General features: G+C 40.9%; 2 long non-coding RNA genes across 5 annotated transcripts in view; one reads left to right on the forward strand and one right to left on the reverse strand.

Annotated features, from left to right (window-relative positions):
* The window catches only part of LOC112819928 (uncharacterized), a 69,938-nt gene that overhangs the window by 3,901 nt on the left and 47,314 nt on the right, over nt 1-18,723 (forward strand). For all 4 annotated transcript variants that reach the window (XR_012376804.1, XR_012376803.1, XR_003206997.2 and 1 more), the window contains exon 2: nt 16,990-17,112. This is a non-coding gene — a long non-coding RNA (uncharacterized lncRNA). The remainder of the gene's footprint in view (nt 1-16,989; nt 17,113-18,723) is intronic.
* Nucleotides 10,930-14,367, reverse strand: LOC141371680 (uncharacterized). Its single transcript, XR_012376802.1, has 2 exons — nt 12,650-14,367; nt 10,930-11,349 (listed from the first exon to the last, which is right to left on the reverse strand). It is a non-coding gene; the product is annotated as an uncharacterized lncRNA (long non-coding RNA).

Raw genomic sequence — 18,723 nt, forward strand, 5'->3', positions numbered from 1 at the left:
GCCCATGTCTGATTCTTAGAACACTTCAACCTTGGCCATGTCATGTGGCTATCCCAATAGTTTACATGTCTCATAAATGTCTCTCCAGCTCAACTGTAAACCCTTTTGAGGCCAGAGACAGATTCTCATGTGCCCATTGTAACACTCACACTATCTGGCAGCATGCCCCGAACATAGAAGGGCCTCGACAAACAGCAGTGTAATTACTGGCGTTTTTACATGGATAGTAACTTGATCACCTAGTTTAATAGTCCATATATATAGTAAATAGGAGATTAGGTCACAAAGAGATAGTACTCTGACCAGATCGCAGAACTCATAAAAGCTCTGGGAATATGCATCACACACATATGGGTTCAGTGATCTTGGACAAGATCCTTAATGTCTGGGTCTCCATTTCTCATGTGAAAATGAAGAGGTTTATGTCTCATGATCCCAAAAGTTCTTGTAGGATTTCTTTTTAAAACCAGAGTTACTGAATATTGTTAAGAACCAGATACTGAACTAAGTAAGCACTGTTGATATCCTTTTATTTAATTTTTGTAACAACAACTTCATGAGGTGAGGTAGTGTTATTCCTTTTTTCATAGATAAGGAAACTAAGATATAAGAAGTTTAAGTAACTTGCCCAAGGGTACTCAACTAACAAGCAGCAGAATAGAATTGGATTGGAATGTAGGCCTGTTCTACTGCAAAGCCTGAGATCTTAATCACATCGCTATTCTGCTATGTTTCTACACCCTTCATTTGTACAGAGGCCTTGAGTGAGAAAAGTTAGGTATTTTACCCAGAACTTGATGTCTAGGAATTGGTAGAGGTAGGTCTGGATTCCAACACCAGCTCTTTTCCTTATGATATGCTGTAGGTGCCTTTTTAGTCAAAGAATATTCAGGATGGGGTTGTTCTAGCGTATTTCAACGAGTATACTGGTACTGGAAAGAATTCAGTAATGAATATAGTCAGTTGTGTTTGCTGAATAAAGGAAATGAGTTTATCTTCTTGTTTAGAAAGGTTTTGCAAAAGTACGTCTGTGCTTCATCAGTTTTTTTTTTTTTAAGATTTTATTTATTTATTTGACAGAGAGAGACACAGTGAGAGAGGGAACACAAGCAAGGGGAGTGGGAGAGGGAGAAGCAGCCTTCCCACTGAGCAGGAAGACCGATGCGGGGCTCGATCCCAGGACCCCGGGATCATGACCTGAGCCGAAGGCAGACGCTTAACGACTAAGCCCCCCCGGGCGCCCCAGTGCTTCGTCAGTACTAAGCAGAAGTCAGTGAAAAGGCAGGTACCAACAAATATAGAATCATTATGCTGTACACCTGAAACTAATATAACACTATATGTCAACTTATCTCTAAAACAACAACAGCAACAACATATACACCACAGATGGCTTCCTTATTTTACCATGCCAACAATTAGCGCGAGATTACCCATGAATGTGGGGAGAGAGAGAACATTTCCTAATAGATAGTTCTCTGATTTAGAGAGATGTATGACAGTCCACAGAGTAACAGACCTTGAAAAATTTTCCTGTTAAAAAAAAAAAAGGCATCTTTAAAAGTGGAATACAGAAAGATTAAACCTAACAAGAAAATGAAAACCTCTGCCATTGTGTTTAGTAATGTGATGATACAAGGCTTCATTTTTTTTTTTTTTTTTTAGATTTTTCTTTTGTTTTTTACAGAGAGAGACACAGGGGAGAAAGGGAAAACAAGCAGGGGGAGCGGGAGAGGGAGAGGCAGGCTTCCTGCTGAGCAGGGAGCCCGATGCGGGGCTCAATCCCAGGACCCTGGAATCATGACGTGAGCCGAAGGCAGATGCTTAACGACTGAGCCACCCAGGCGCCCCATACAAGGCTTCATTAAAGCTTATTTATTACTTGGTGGTTACTAAAAACTCAGTGGTTATTACTCAGTGGTTACTAAAAACTTTCTAGCTACAGTGCTCTAAAACCTCCACATATATTGGTCTTGCCTACCTAGGAGAAACAAAAAACACCATGGGGCCAATTCTGATGCATAATAGCAACTGCTGGGAAACTTCTGAGATGGGAGAGGTTACTTCTGAGAGTAGGACCGCTCCTCTCTCTGCTACGAACTCTTTTTCTCCTTGACAATTAATACTTAACCCAGAGTGACTACTGTTCTCCTCTATTTTACTCTATCTACTCTATTTTTACTCTTACATTTACTCCTCTAAATTACCCCATTCTTGGCTACTCTTGACAGCTTATTACCTGCTTACCACTTTGTTGATGTAAGGAGGAAAAATAGCTCTTTCTTCTACACTTCTAAATTCTTGACTGGGGTCCCTGTAACAAAAGAGTGATGAAGAGAAAATCATACTCATTTATTTATTGTAAGTTTCATGTGACTTGGGAGCCTTCATAAGGAAGTGAAGACCTGAATATGTTAGACCTGGGTGATTTTAGGTTAGGTTTGACAAAGGGTGGAAGGTCATGGGAAAATGGGAAAGGACAAAAGGGGGTATGAGCTTTGTGTGGTGAATTGGGGGAAACAGCAAGACCTGTTCATTTGGATTCCTCTCAGCATCTTGGAGATAAGGATGCATCTTTCCTCTGGGGATGAGGAGGTCATCCCTCACATAAGGGTTTTATGACCTGCCTTAGGGGAAGGTCAGAGAGTCCTTCCTATCTGTGCTGTTTCTGAAATTCAAGATGCCTCAGTGTCCTATTTTGGGATAGAGTGTCCTGAACTCTGTCAATATTTCAGACCAATAACCTACAGTTTAGGAGACCACAATTAGTTTCACAATCAAATGGCAAAAAAAAAAAAAAAAAAAAAAAAGTGGGGGAGGGCAAGTACCTGATAAAGATTCCAGTAACAATCGTGGAAATACACCTGGGTATGAGAGGTGGCAGTTGTTAAGACTATACGAACCAGTCTTTGTAGGCAGTTTACTGAGAAAAGTAAAAGAATATAAAGTATATTCCTTCTTAATCAGACTGACAACATGGAAAAATGACAGTTCACTTTATTTCTAGTTCCAAAAAATTAACATGACACCCTGCCTGAATTCATATTGTGATTTGAATCATCCCAGAGCCAACCCGCTTTTCTTCAGGCAAGGAGAATCTCTAAAGGCATAGCCCACAAAATACATAAGGGAATAGCCATGGACCCCCCCTTGAAGGAGTTTGCAATGTACTTTAGGACACAAAGTCAGGAGAGGAATTCTAGGGCTTACTTTGACTATCCTTGACTATCCTCTGTCCCTTGTATACTCCCCATGAAATGATATTGCTGGGTGCGCTCTGAGGCCACACGTGGACCCCACTCAGCCTTCTTATCTCCCAGGTCTGAAGTCGGTGAGGCCAGCATTAACATGATGAAGGCCTTCCCAAGAGTCCTCAGTGAGAGAAGAACAACAATGAAAGGCAGGATCTACACAGAAGGATGACGATGGTGATGATCTCAACACCCTTCCCAAACCAGGATATTCCTAGATCTACTCTGGGATTTTCCACAGCCAGACCAGAGCCAGAAGCTGGCCCTTGTCCCAGTAGATGAGGGCTTGCTTTGAAGTCTCCTCGGCAATTCCATGGAACCCGAGGAAACTTGAGGAATAAGCAAAAAACAATCTTTCCTGTCTCTTCAAATGCCAGTGAGTTGCCTTTAGAGTTAAAAGTGACAATTTGCAACTCTGTATGTGTTTATTCCACACGTACACAACGCATGTTTTTCTAAGTGTGACTGGAGAATGAGTCATCAACATTTCTAGTTGAGCTCCGAAGAATACAGGAATTTCTGGATACTTTGATAATGTGTGCATATGCCCAGGGACATTTATTCTTATTAATAATAAGAAGAAACCACAGTTCTGCTAATGAAGTGTTTGCCAAATGTTGATATACATACGACTCTTCCACAATAAAATTAGATGAAGTAAAACATCTGTGGGTGCGGGGAGGCCCCAAAATTCAGCTGACGTCTGGCCAACTTGTATTTGCCTGCTTTTACCTGGCCAAGCCTGTGCCTCTAAACTACACACTTGGTAGGATAGAACCTCCTCTCTAATGGAAAAGGTTTGTTTCAGGATCTAGGACAAAGACTCGGGGACCAAAGTGAATGGATGATAGGTCTGTCTTAAAATCTAGAGGCCCACAGTGAAAATGCTGTTATCCACTGTTTGTATTAATGCAGATCATGGTGACAGTAAACAAACGGGTTCACCGTATGAATAAAAGCAGTGCTGGTTCCTGATAATCACAGCATTTGCATAGTACTTGGTTCTGCACCAGTGCAGGCTTTAGCTTTAGATAATACCCCTTTGAGGCGAACTGGCACAATATCATTATGTCCCTCTTAAAGATAAGTTAACGGAGTCAAGAGATTAGATGCTTTATTTGAGGCCACCCAAAAAACAAGCAAAGACTTTATTATGCCTCTTCTGCCAAACACAGCACGGGCTGCTAGCCCCTATACGGCTGTGCTCTTTATTACATGTGTTGCTTTATTACTGGGGACAGGGTTTTCTGCGGGGCTTTGCACTTTGATAGTTTTACTGGGTAGAATTAGGATTACCCACTCGCCCATGAATAAGAGGTGTAGGGATGCTTAGGCCAGAGGTGTGGTGAGGCATCTTGGATGCTTTGTCTAGTGAAATCTCTCAGATCAGAAGGAAGCCCCAGAGATGGTGCTGAAGATACTGCTACCACCTCACATATGTTGAACCTTTGGGCCACCGTACTTCCACCAGAGTGAAGGGGGAGAGGGGTGGGGGGCTTAGACTTCTATCTCTGCTTGAAAAGAATTTTACTTCAGGGCGCCTGGGTGGCTCAGTTGGTTAAGCGACTGCCTTCGGCTCAGGTCATGATCCTGGAGTCCCGGGATCGAGTCCCACATCGGGGTCCCCGCTCAGCGGGGAGTCTGCTTCTCCCTCTGACCCTCTTCCCTCTCGTGCTCTCTGTCTCTCGCTCTCTCTCTCTCAAATAAATAAATAAAATCTTTAAAAAAAAAGAATTTTACTTCAGATTTCCTCAAATCTAGAGACATATCTCCTTCCCTGAGAACAAAGTCAAAATTAAATAAACAGAAATAAACCTATAAAAGGGGGTTAACCTTAAATACTGCCATTAAAGACCTGTTCATGAATGTCCCCTTAGCCTCTAAGCATTTATAGTATCAGTAGCTGGATGTGCTATGCTTTGTATATACAACAGGTAATTAAATCTTGCCAAGCAAAAGCTCAGATTTATAGTCAAAATGAGCACATGCATAATAATTATTGTTATGATCATGGTAAATAGCATTTATTAAGGGCTTACCATATGCCAGGTCTTAGGGTAACCTTTGTATCTCATTTAATCCTTAAAACAAACCTATAAGACACTATTATTCCTAGTTTCCTGAAGCAAAATCTTGGATCAAGACATTTGTTCAAAGTCATCCAGCTATTAAGTGGATAATACGAGATTCAAGCCCAGGTCTCTTTGCCTCCAGGGTCTATGATATTATAAAAAAAGACAGACACAAATACTTGTTTAGTCGTGCCTGTATGTCCTTGTGTATAGATAAGTGGGCATGAAAATTACGGACACGGACTCAGATAGGCACATACGTAGCTTTGTTTCTCTATCTCTGATCTTAGCCCGTCTCAAGAGCCCTGTTTCCACTGCCCATGAAAAACTGCATTTTGCTAATTCAAAACTCATTTTATTTTTTAGTAATTCTCACTTAACACAGGATTGCTCTTTCTCTGTCCTCTCCCCTCCTCCTCTCTTTTAGCGATGAGCTGACCAAAGGAGAAGGAGAGTGGGGCCTATGTCTCACCCTGACATCCGGGGGGCATGGTACACTTGGCCTTCTGTCAGCCTCTATCCTTGTTGGCCTCGAACTAGAACCCACTCTGCTGGCCGCTGCTGCTGCCCGCAGTTCACACTCTGTAGATGTCGTGCTCCAACACTCTTTATCCTCCTCATCCTACCCCGGGCTCCTTTGCACCCCCTGGCTATTCGCAGCTCCCCCACTGCTCCTCTTGAGAACTGTGGGATCAGAACAGTGGGAACCCTCCTTCCCTCCATGGGGGAAGGCTCCCCTCAGGTCCAGGCACCCAGCTCCTCCTTGGTCTGCTGTACTGCCTGCAACCTCTGACAGGCTTAGAGTCTCGTCAGGCTATCCCCTGAGAATAGAGGCAGAACTCCTCACAGTCTCCACCTCCAGTCTTGCTAAGTTTTATGAGGTTTCTCTTACCCTCACTCAGGGACAGCACGTATGCCCTGACCAGGTCTCCCTTTGAATCTCTCCCTTCTTCAGGCTGGGGAAACACTAGTCATTTTACCCACTCTGTGGCTTAAAATAGAAACTTTCTGATCCTCTGGTTCCTTCAGGCTCTAAGTCGTAAGAAATTTAAAACAGCCTTTCTTCTCTTGTAGTATTGGCTTTCAAGACAATTCCACCTACCTTAGCCTTCTGAAAAGTTATTGAGTACTTCAGTTTACTTCTTTACTCTGTAGCCTTCCTACTCAGAGGCATTCCCTTCCTCTAACCTACAGGTTGATGTGGGCAAACGAGAAATGCAAGAAAGAAAAACATCAGTCATCATCTTAAAATAGTAACTCATTTCCGTACAGAGATATAGGAGTATGACTGTAAGTCTTTGTAATTGTCGTCCATGAAAGTGGTGTCTTAACCTTAACTTTCCCTATAAATAGGTGTCTTAGTCACTTCTCAACAGTATTCATTATATATATTACCTGATAATGAAATGGAACTATCACGTAAGGGGATACTACACTTTGAGGATTTGCAGTTACACTTTCCTTAACAGAGAAGCAATTAAGATGTGTGAAAAGCACTATATCTTGTGTGTGTGTGTGTGTGTGTGCACACGCACGTGCATGCACAACTGGTCAGGCTGCCATTTTGCACATATATCATAATTGTTTTTTGTGCTAAAAGCAGTGCAGAAGCGAACCACAAAATTTTAGCCACTGGCAAGTTTCATACCAATTTCGTTGCATTCAAATCACTGACATTTTCAGCTAAATCACGTATCACAAACTCATTCACATATTTCCTCCTAGCTGGTTAAAATCAGTCTGATCCTGGACTGTGTTAGGCTCTGAAACACAAGTACCTGAGTCTTGGCTGCATGACTTCTATCTGAAAACCAGATGTTGTGTGTGTCAGTGGCCAACGCCTCTGCAGCATGGGCCAGGTCCTGGATGCCACAGCAGAAAGCTCTCTCCCGTCATAAGATCACACAGAGTCAGCTCATTGAGTGAGGCTGGGAGGGAGAAGAGAAAGGCATGTTTCATTTACAGCCCCTCCGACTGCCATGTGCACACACATTTTTAATGAATAAAGAGAATATCGAGAGACCATTTTTGTAAAAACAAAACAAAACCCAAAAAGCACAAACTCTTGGAAACACTTACATACATATATGTTTGCATGTGTTTAGAGAAAGGACCACCAAAGCACATCGAACTGTTAACAGAAATTACCTTCAGAGAGTGGGGTTAGCAGAGGGTGATGAGGTGGACTTCTACCTTAAATTTATGCAACTCTGTCCTGTCCTGGGGTTTTTTTCCCCTTAAGTATCGTCTACATTGTAATTTTAAAAATGTGATTTGCATGGAGGTAAACCTCAAAGCTAGCCTTCTGAGGGGACAGGTTCTGTCAGAAGCACCCATCTGAAGGTGCTTCTTCCTTCTGATGCAGTCAGCTTTGGAAACCACTGCTGGAGAAGCGTTTGGTTATGCAAACGGAGCAAGGGAGAAACGTGAGCTCTTTACTCATAAGAAAGATGAAACAACGCATAAAGGAGAAAGGATCCAGTGCACTGTGGAGAAGGAGGTCTGCAATCCGCAGGCCACAGTCTGACTCTTCTCAAATCCATGCCTATCCCAGTGGAGATAATAGACTCGGCACGGAAGTCACATCTTGATTCTGTCCCAACAGTGTCTCTGCCCAGGCGTCCAGGATGTTCATGAAGTGAAGGATGTGCGGCCAGCCCTGCTCTGCAGCTGGGGCCTAGCCCTGGCACCCCTCCTGCTGCCGTGTGCCACTCCTGGAATGCTGGGCTACTACACCCTCAAACTAACTTCTGGCTGAACTGGGGGTGTCTTGGTTCCAGCCGAGAAGAGGCTTCAGTCCCGGTTTTCACACTTGAACTTTTGGTTCAGGAGCAAAAGCCAAAAAATGCAACCTACCCTGCACAACAGCCAGGGTGTTGCTCCTGCCAGGCAATTCCTGGCTCGGTGGACCACCACCTCCTACTTTTTGGACCAGGAGGATACACCAGAGACCAACCTCCCGTGATTCAGGTCTTGCTGACAAATCACTGATCCAGCCAGATTTCTTCCTTTGCTTGAGTTACTACCTGGTAATGAATTGCACACTTTGTAAATATTAATACTCTTACACTGGCAAGATATGGAAGAAATACATGCAAGATTTATTTAAAAATGATGGCCCTGGGACTTAGAAGAGTTTTTTGGGTGGGGGGATTTTATTTTTAGTACCATTTCTGCTCTGACAAGCTTCGAACTTTATATAATAACTTGCTGCTGACATGTGATTCATCATATCATCATCAGAATTCTAGTGTGGTGTGTTCTTTTTCTACACAGGAGTGTTAAATGCATAGGACTTAAGATGCTCTGAGAAGGCCACAGCTCTATGGGAGAATAATTCTTAATCTATATGGAAAAGTTGACTAGGACTTGAATGAAATAAACATGTTTGTGGTACCCGTGAATAAAATGTGGTATAGTAAAGGTGAGAAAAAAATCTGGGAATATTGGAAGAATACATAGTGAGACACTCTACAGTTATGACAGTGAAGATTGTCTCAGGCTTCTGGATCTGGCAACAAAACAATTTACATTTTATTGCCATATAATCTAGTCATGCCACTTTATATTTAATTGTCAAATTTCCTTTAAAAAATAAACTCATGTCGGGGCACCGGGCTGGCTCAGTCGGATGAGCGTGCTGCTCATGGGTATAAGTCCCATGTTGGGTGTAGAGATTACAAAAATAAATAAACAAGTAAACAAACTTATGTCTTCATTTGTTTTTAACCTTTTTAAAAAATCAAGAATCACGGAAAAGTTAACTGGCTTATTATTTGCCAAATAAATGCTTAATAGAGACAAATGTGAAACATTTCCAGATCCAAACCAAGTGTGTATTTTATTTGACCCACCTGCCTCCAAGACTGTCCTTTCCAGACAATTATGTTTTATTGCTGCTATTCTTAATCCCATTTTGGAACTTGAATTTTGTTTTTTCCTCCTCATGTACCTATTATCACTGAGCAATCTATACTGTACCAGAAACGCTCAACAGAAAGTGGAAAAACACTGAAAAACACAACACACAGAAACTTGGAAGGCCTGCGTAGGTTAATGGCTAAGTAACAGCAAAAGTTCTCACAGGTGCTCAAAGTAGTGGAACAGGAAAACAAGGATTGGTTTTCTTGTTTACAGTTACATTGACTGACTTTTTCTTCACAATGAAGGGCATAGAGTTTCAACTTTAAATCTGGGACTGTAAGAGGTTAATAGCTATATTTTTACATCCTCCCAGTTTCATCAGTTTATATTTTATCCCTGAAAGTTTGCTGCGTCTTTGTGCTAACTATAAGAGGCTTGCATTTTTCATGAGCATACTGAGTACAAGAATGATGAATACTGTCGAGTAAGGAAAACTGAATTCCCTACACTTCTTCCAACTTTGACCTTGGAGAACACAGAAAGTTTTCTCATTAGGTATTGTTTATGGTTCTTGTGTTCAGATGAAGCAAGTTAGTAAATCTGTCAGAGAAAAATTCACATTTCTCAGGAGCATCCCATCAAATAATAGGAATATATACATGCTGTATATTTGAAACTCTGTGGTTTTGTTTTTAGTGTTTGAAGCTTCAGTTTATATGCTTGTTGATATATGAGAGTTTCTTTTTGGAAGTCCAACCAAACAGATTGAAAAACAAATTGTGAAATCACATGACACTCAGAAATATTGCATCACTCTACCCCTTCCCCCCCCACACTCCCCTCCCACTTGTCTCAAAAAATTTCCTAACAACTGAGAGCACCATCACTGTGAGTACACTGACATTTAAAAAGACGAAGAGATGTTTTTTAGAGCCCCCCCCAAAGCATTTACTCTTACAGATCATATATGCAATGAATTGACCACTGAAAATTCATCTCAGATATGCTTGTTTTATTTCATTGCAAGCAAAACTGAAAGGAACACTTGTTTTGTGTTAAAACAGTATGAAGATGGCATTTTTTTAAAGCCAAGTAATTTGAGAGTTCGAATTTGTTTGTTTATTTATTTATTTATTTATTTATTTATTCATTTTGAGACAGAGAGTGCACAAGCCAGGGGGAGGGGCGGAGGGAGAGGGAGAAGCAGACTCCCCACCAAGCAGGGAGCCTGATGAGGGGCTCAATCCCAGGACCCTGAGATCATGACGGAAGACACTTAACCGACTGAGCCACCAAGGTGCCCCTAAGATGGCATTTATTTTGTGATCTCTTTCAGTATTTGAGTCTTAGGAAACCAAGAAGTAGAGTTAGAAGAACTGGTTCTAGTAATTTAAAAATCACAGTGAAGGAATCATAATGCTCTCAATTCTGGTTGCCTTTCCCAGGCCAGTGAGTGGTAAGTCCATGGTCATGGTGGATGCATCCATAAGAGGCAGGTTCAACAATAGCTTTTTTGATAGAGAGCCTGAAAGCTGGAGAATTTCAAAGTAGATTAGCTGTGTTATAGTCAGTGGGTACAGCCCCAAAGAGAATGCTAGTGCACACTGGGTTTTGACATTTTATTCAACAGTTATTATTTATTAATATATTATTGGTCCCTGCTACAATAGCTATTGTTATTACTATTATTATCTGCTCTGCTCATTGTTACATTTCCAGTACAGAAATGAGGACTTGGCACATAAAAGGCAATAATAAGTATTTATTGAATGAATGGATGACTCAAGTTAAGAGATAGGAATTACCACCTAAAGAAGAGTAATTTTCACTTATTTTACTGTATAAAAACAGTACTCGATAATTAGCTATATTTATTTTCTTTTCAGACCCTTCTTTGCTAAAACTTTACTTTTCTTTTGTCTCTACCACTGAGAGTCAGTGAATAAGTTAGACACTCAGCTTCAAGTTAATTTCCTCCTATTTGTCGATGTCATCCATGTATATGCCTTTCAGCCAGTGTAATCTTTCCAAAAGTTCTTGTTGACTGTAAGAGCTTGAAAGCTTTTATCGTTGAAGGAAAGAGAAGACTGACATCCATTGTCTCTCAGTTGGTGACAGAAATGTGTGACACTGAACAAGGCCTTTATCCTCTGTTTATCCATCTGGAAAATGAGAACAACAACACTCACTAGTCTGGTATGGAAGTCATTGCCAAGGACTTTGTGATCCACACAGTGAAGGTGATATTTTAGTTGCTACATATTACAGATGTTTCCCTTTGATTAATTGGGTGTTCAGGTATTGGAGCACTTTCAGAGATGTTAAGCAAAGAAAAAGAAAAAAGAAAGAAAAAGCAGAGGTTGGCTTACAGATTTTAAATGTTTACATACTTCCTTAATGCTTTAACTTTACATTTGATAATCTCCAGAGATTAGATAATTTAGTACAGTGCTTTTTAACCAGGCTGTGCCCACACTCCCCTGTGGAAGCTTTAAGTCTACACATGCCTTGGGCCTACCTTATTTTCCCTTGATTAAGAACCAGGGTTCCAAACCAACCTCTTTTTTTATGAAATAGGACATTGAGGGACAGCTGGTAAATGTAATTATCAGGACTAAAATTTTCCTCTTCTGACTTCGATGGGTTTTTATTCACATATAATATGAGTTATCTAATCTGTTAATTTGTATATACACACATATATAATGTATATAATTATTATTATTTTTTAACTTGGGATTTGAACTCATGATCCTGAGATCAAGACCTGAGCTGAGATCAAGAGTCCAATGCTTAACCAACTGAGGCACCCAGGCGCCCCTGTACTGATATATATTAAGTTAACTTTCTAGGTACAACTTTGCAGTAACCCCTGGAAGTTTGATTATCTGTGTTACTTTACAGCTTATAGCTATTTTACCCCTATTTTTATCTATAAAGCCTTCTGAGATTCGCCTTGTTAGAAATAAATTCAACCCCTTAATAAGCTTTCAAAGCACATTCAGCTTGTATTTGATAATTTATCACTCAGTATGGTCCTGTATTAAAGAATTTAATATGGAACTTTTTGTTTCCCTAGCTTGTGAGCTCTTGGAGATAGAAGTCAACATGCTCATTGTCTTTAGAACATAAGAACAAACCTAAGTTTGTGTACCAGGCGATGTGTGAGGCCAGCGGTTCTCAGATTTTAGCAAGCATCAGAAATAGTTGGAATGCTTATTAAATTTATTGCTGCCCCCCTCTTCTGAATGAGTCTGGGGTGAGGTGAAGAATTTCCATTTCAAGCAAGTTCCCAAATGATGCCACTCTTCTGCAGGGTTCCTGTTTGAGTATTTGCTACTATTCCAGTAAGTAGGTTTTATTATTCTCATTTTCACAGAAGTCACACAGCTAGTAAGTGGGAGCGACAAGACTGGAACCTCATCCCTTGATGCCTAGCACTGTGGTCTTTCCTTTACACACCTTCTCTTTATCTTGGAATTCCTTGTGTACATCATAAGCTTTACGAAATGCATGCAGGAGGGGCACCTGACTGGCTCAGTTGGTGGAGCATATGACTCTTGATCTCAGGGCTGTGAATTTGAGCCCCAGGTTGGGTGTAGAGATTACTTAAAAATAAAATCTTAAAAAAAAAAAAAGAAAGAAATTCATGCAGGAGATAATTGCTATTAGAATGGAACTAAGCCATCCAGGTTCAGTTATCATCGTGAGCAAATTAACTTAACCTTTTCCCCTGTGTGTCAGTTTTCTCATCTGTAAATTGGGAATTAGCAATATTTACCTGTAGTACACATTACAGTTGGCTCTCCCAAATTTGATCTATTCTTTTTTCACTATGTAGTAGTCATTGTGGTGCAGAGAATTGCCCCAGCACCAGGAGTAAATTATAATTCATCCAAATCAGTCAAGATAATCATAATCCTCTGGATCACGAGATGAGTTAATCATACCATAGTATTTCTCCTCCCCCCACCTCTACCCCCAATAGCTACTATTGAAGAGAGAAGCATCAGACTAAAGGTGGATCCTAAGGAGAAGGCAGTTGTTTCACTTTTTTCAGTGTTGGTGGAGTAGTCTCTCACCTTTGCTAGATCTCTGTAAAGAAGCAGGTTTTCTACTGATGACCATGCTACAAAGGAAAACTGGTGTTAGGAGGAAACCAGCGCTGGATATAAGGACAGCAGTAGGACCTAGAAACCTGGTGACAGTATGAGGCCCCTAGATTCATCAGCCAATCCTGAAGCTGCTCTCTCCCTAGACTACCAGTTAGGTGAGCCAACAAGTGCCTGTATCGTTTTAGTCAGTTAGAGATTTTTTTTCCCCTGTAACTTACAGTCAAACACCCTAGCTGATAACCTATCTCAAAGGATTCCTGTGAGAATTAAATGACATAATGCATAAAAAGGGGTTGGCATTAATTAGGATGTAACAAGTATGAATTACATATCCTTATCAGGGAAGTTACTAGATCTAAGTAAAAAAAAAAAAATATATATATATATATATATATGTATATATATATTATTGGTCTCCTTTCAAATTCTCCTTCTTTATCAAAAGACAAGTGACCTTAAATGCCATTGTCAGCTCCTGACCAAAAGCTCCCTTGGAGGTGTTTTCTCCAGCAGGATTAGAGAAGCCAAAATAACCAGGTGAATATCTCTGACCATGATAGAGAAGTTAGCTATAACAGGGAAAGATTATTCTGAGACTTATAGAATCACAGAACAACAGATTATGGTTAATTTTAGTAAAGAGATTCATGAAATAAGGAGATAGGTGTTGATATCTCTAGTCATAGCTGAAAAAAACGGGCTCAGATGGAGTGAACTGCAGCCAGTCGCATACAGAGATGGATTGCATCCAAACCTGGTGCTCATATTACTTGTAGTGGACGTTTGTTCTCTTGGCAGTCCAGCATGCCACCCTTTTAGGGCACTGTCCCTGTACTACATCAAACATGTGATTCCTTTAAGGCTGTCAAATAACATGTAGTTTCTGTTATTACTAGGCTAACACAAAATTATTGCTTTTTCAGTAATTACATTTATAGTCATTGACCCATCCCTAAGCATATTAAAATTCACATTTTTAAAAAAGATTTTATTCATTTATTTGAGAGAGAGAGAGCAGCAGAGGGAGAGGGAGAAGCATGTTCCCCACTGAGCAGGGAGCCCGATGCAGGGCTCGATGCCAGGACCCCCCAGGATCATGACCTGAGCTGAAGGCAGACACCCAACCGACTGATCCACTCAGGCGCCCCTAAAATTCAAATTTTAAAAGGAAACAAGGTGGGTGCCTGGGTGGCTCAGCCGGTTAAGCGGCTGCCTTCAGCTCGGGTCATGATCCCAGGGTCCTGGGATAGAGTCCCGCGTCAGGCTCCCTGCTCAGCGGGGAGCCCGCTTCTCCCTCTACACTTCTCCTCTGCTCGTGATCTCTCTCTCACTCTCCCTCTCTCTCTCTCAAATAAATAAAATCTTTAAAAATAAAAAAAGAAACAAGGAAGGATAAGTAGAGGACACATAATCTTTGGTCAGTAGATGATTCTGTTATATCTCTTAGGATCTGGAATACCCTGACCAGTGTATTAGATTAAAAAAAAAATTCATAAGAATTTGAGAATACATTTTAGAGGGGAAGAAGCTTGCAAGTCACCAGAACGTGCCCTAGACTGTGTGTGTGTGTGTGTGTGTGTGTGTGTGTCTTGGTAGTGATTTTGTGTCATTGCCTCATTCTTGGCACTCTGTCAGTACTCAAGAAAACCAGATTGAAAATTTGGAATCTGTGCTTCAGTGGATTGAAACTGACCTCTAGTCACTAAGGAAAAATCAAAACAAAACACACAAGAATTTAGAGAGGATATTTTTCTGCCAACAAATAATTTTTCCTTGATGTTATTTCTTAGTTGGGCCAATATTCCAATGGAAAAAATAGATAGATTGGTCAAGAGTTCAGTATAATTTTTTGTGACATTTGACCTTAAGTGACATAATAAAAAAATTAATGACAAAATTGTATTCTTTCATATGGATGCATGTGTGACTATTGGTTTCACACAGAATATTTAAGAGGAAAAAGCAGAAAGGATAATCTAATGGCATTTTGTTTTATTTGGAATGTTAATTCTTAAGCTAATTTATTTATTCAATAAATATCTTTGCCAGGTACTGTTACAACCACTTGGGATGTATCAATGAACAGACCAAAAATGGGAACAAAACTGTATGTAGAGATGAGGGTTTAAGATATTGCTGGGCTTGAGACTTGTGAGCTAATTTATTTGTTTGCTGTAATTGTTATCATGATTCTTGGCTAAAGAGCTTTTTATAATGCCTTCATTTTGAAAACTTCAGTTAGGGTCTAACTTCCCATTCTTTGTTGAGCCAAATGATATGATAGGGGAAGGAACTAGGGAAGCTCAGAGGAGGTTAAACAGGGAGCAGACTCTGGGATAATATGGAGGAAACAGAGAAGAAAAGTGTCATCTGAGTAAAGAAGAAGCTATTGTGAAGGGAGATGTTGGGTTTCTAAATGAAGGGAAACAATGAGGGAAACTGGTCAAGGTTTGAACAACATATTGCTTATCTTTGTGGTGTGGGGTACCGTACAAACACCTCAGCAGTACTTAAGGAAACTTCAATAAAACTCCATCTCTCTTCAGTATTTCTGTTGGGGATTTTTCCCTTCTTTGTGTCTCTTCCTATTTCTCTTCCTCTTTTTCTCTTTTTTTTTTTTTGCTTCTTCCTCTTGTAAGTCAAATGTCTGGAGAATAGCCTTAGGTCAGGGGCAAAAATACCTAGGGTCAAATTAAAGAATGGAGGCCATTAGACTGAGGTGGTTCTAATGCCTTAGCAGCCTACATAAGCAAACCCAAACCTAAGCCTCTAATTCCTCAAGGTTAAAAATTGAAACAAAGGACAACCAGTCACAGTCAGTTAGGCTTTCCCCAAACAAGGCAAGCACTTAAGCTATTGACAATCAAATAGTTCTCTTGCTTTGCTTCCGCCTCGCCTCGTTTCTAGAAGTCTTTCTCTTAGCTCCTGTTGGTGGAGCACTCCTGACCACTTCTGGTCTGGCGCTGCCCAATTTGGTGCAATTGTTGCTCAAATAAACTCTTAGAATTTGTAATATGCCTCTGTTTATCTTATAACACTAGTTATATTTGGATTAGATATGATTTTTTAAAACATTCTACATTATATAACTTATATTTGGGGAAAAATATTGCTCTCATAAATTAGACATAAGTAAGTAATCTAGACAATCTCTTCCTTTTTTTTTTTTAAAGATTTTATTTATTTATTTGACAGAGAGACACACAGCAAGAGGGGGAACACAAGCAGGGGGAGTGGGAGAAGGAGAAGCAGGCTTCCTGCGGAGCAGGGAGCCCGATGCGGGGCTCGATCCCAGGACCCTGGGATCATGACCCGAGCCGAAGGCAGACGCTTAACAACTGAGCCACCCAGGCACCCCTAGACAATCTCTTCTTGACAGGGAGTTTCAACTGGAGGTCAATATAAAATGTTTAAGATTGTCAAAAGGACAGCATGGGTTTAGAGAGGCTGTGACACCGAACTGTAGAATTCCATTATTAAACATAAAGCCACTGGTCAGATCCTGGAAACACTGCTGGCCTTACGGGATATAACCTAAGTAACAGTAGTCTAAATAGTAATGGTAATGAGATTAAGAGAAGTTAGCACTGAAAGCTTCTATTTACAAGGAGCCTCCTGTGTGCCAAGGACCATTCTAGACATTGTCTCACCGAATTCTGTTTTGTTTTTTTTTTTTCTTTTAAGTAGGCTCCACGTCCATCGTGGAGTCCAACGTGGGGCTAGAACTCACAACCCTGAGATCAACACCTGAGCTGTCATCAAGACCCAGGTCCCCCTTGTCTGATTGAATTCTCACTACTGTTCTATGAGGTGGGTAAATTACTTGCTCAGTGTTACACAGATTTGTAGCCATTCTTTGACATATCTTTTGGGCAGAGACCACCAGGGAAATAAAACATTACCTATCATTAAGGATTCTGGCCTATTCTGTAGTGGACAATAAAGAGGCTTTTACTCTCAGAGAGGGTGTTCAAGACTTCTAATGTTGACCTGGCATCAGAATGGGCCTCCTTGTTTCTTTAACTTCCCTGATGAAGAGCTCATATGTATCCTGAAGCACTAGAGACTCCAGCTGCACCTAGGGCCACAAACCTTTAGTCCATTTGGAATTGACACTACGAAAGAAAACAAATAGCTGGATATTTTCGTCTTCCCTTGCAAATGCAGTAAGAAATGATTGTGAGGTGACTTCTTTTCCTCCCTCCCTTTCCTATCTCCTCCCTTCTTTCCTTTCTTCTTTGTCTTTTTGTCTTTTGTTCTTTCTTTCACGTATCTACTCAAACAAGTATTGAGGGGTTCCTTTCTGCAAGGCCCAATGCTAGAGGCTGGGGCTGCATGATTGTGGTATAATAAGAAATATATATTTTGGTCTTCCTCCATGGTTCCTGGCACAGAAGACCCTTGGAGTTCCTTGAGTAATACCGGGGTCAGGAGCATCTTTTGTTATTCATAACAAGCCCCTTTCAACCATACTTGGGTTTATGGTAATGAGATGACTCTTGGAAGGCGAAAGTTGGTTGCCAGAGGACCCAATCAGGTGATTTCAGTCCCACCCTTTGACCTTCAGGGAGGAGAGGGGCTGGAGAATGACTTAATCACCAATGGCCAAGGATTTAATCAATCATGTCAATCGAATCTCCATAAAACCCCTAAGTTATGGAGTTCTAAGAGCTTCCACATCAGTGAACACATCCAGGTGCTGGGAGGGTGGCACATCCAGGGATGGGGATGGGAGCTGCACACCCCCCTCCACCCACACCTTACCTTAAGTATCTCTTCCCTCTGGCTGTTCCTGAGTTCTAGCCTTTATAATAAACCGATAAATGTCAATGAAGTATTTTTCTGAATTCTTTGAGCCCTTCTGGCTAATTATCAAACCCAAAGAAGAGATGGTGGAAAAGCTCAATTTATATCCCATTGATCAGAAGTGCAGATGACAACCTGGGTCTTAGGATCGACGTCTGAAGTGCAATCTTGTGGGACTGAGCCCTTAAACTGAGGGCATGTGCTAATTCTGGCCAATTACTGTCAGAATTTAGTTAAATTACAGGATAGTGGCTGCTGAGAATTGGAGGATTCCTTGGTGTGGAGAAACCCAAGCATCTGGTGTCAGAAATATCCTGTGGGCAAAGAGGAAACAAGTTTTCCTTTAGTTGATATTCCTTTTAATTGTGTGCAAACACAATCTTTTCCTCTGGAGAGGAGAACCTAATTTCCATTCAGTGTGGATCATAAGCATCATGAGGTCAGGAGCTGTATGTCTCATTTGCCACTGTATCCTCTAGCCCCACCTTGCACAGGACGTGGCAGTAAGCATGTGCTCAAAAAATACGTTGCATGAATGAATAAAAGGCTAGTATTGCTTCACTAATGAAAGGGTACACCTGAAACCTCATCTGGTTAATGCCACCCTACAGACTG

The sequence above is a fragment of the Callorhinus ursinus genome, unplaced genomic scaffold, assembly GCF_003265705.2.
Source record: "Callorhinus ursinus isolate GAN/ISIS: 27379988/994484 unplaced genomic scaffold, GSC_fseal_2.0 scaffold3, whole genome shotgun sequence".
NCBI classification, from domain to species: Eukaryota; Metazoa; Chordata; class Mammalia; order Carnivora; family Otariidae; genus Callorhinus; species Callorhinus ursinus.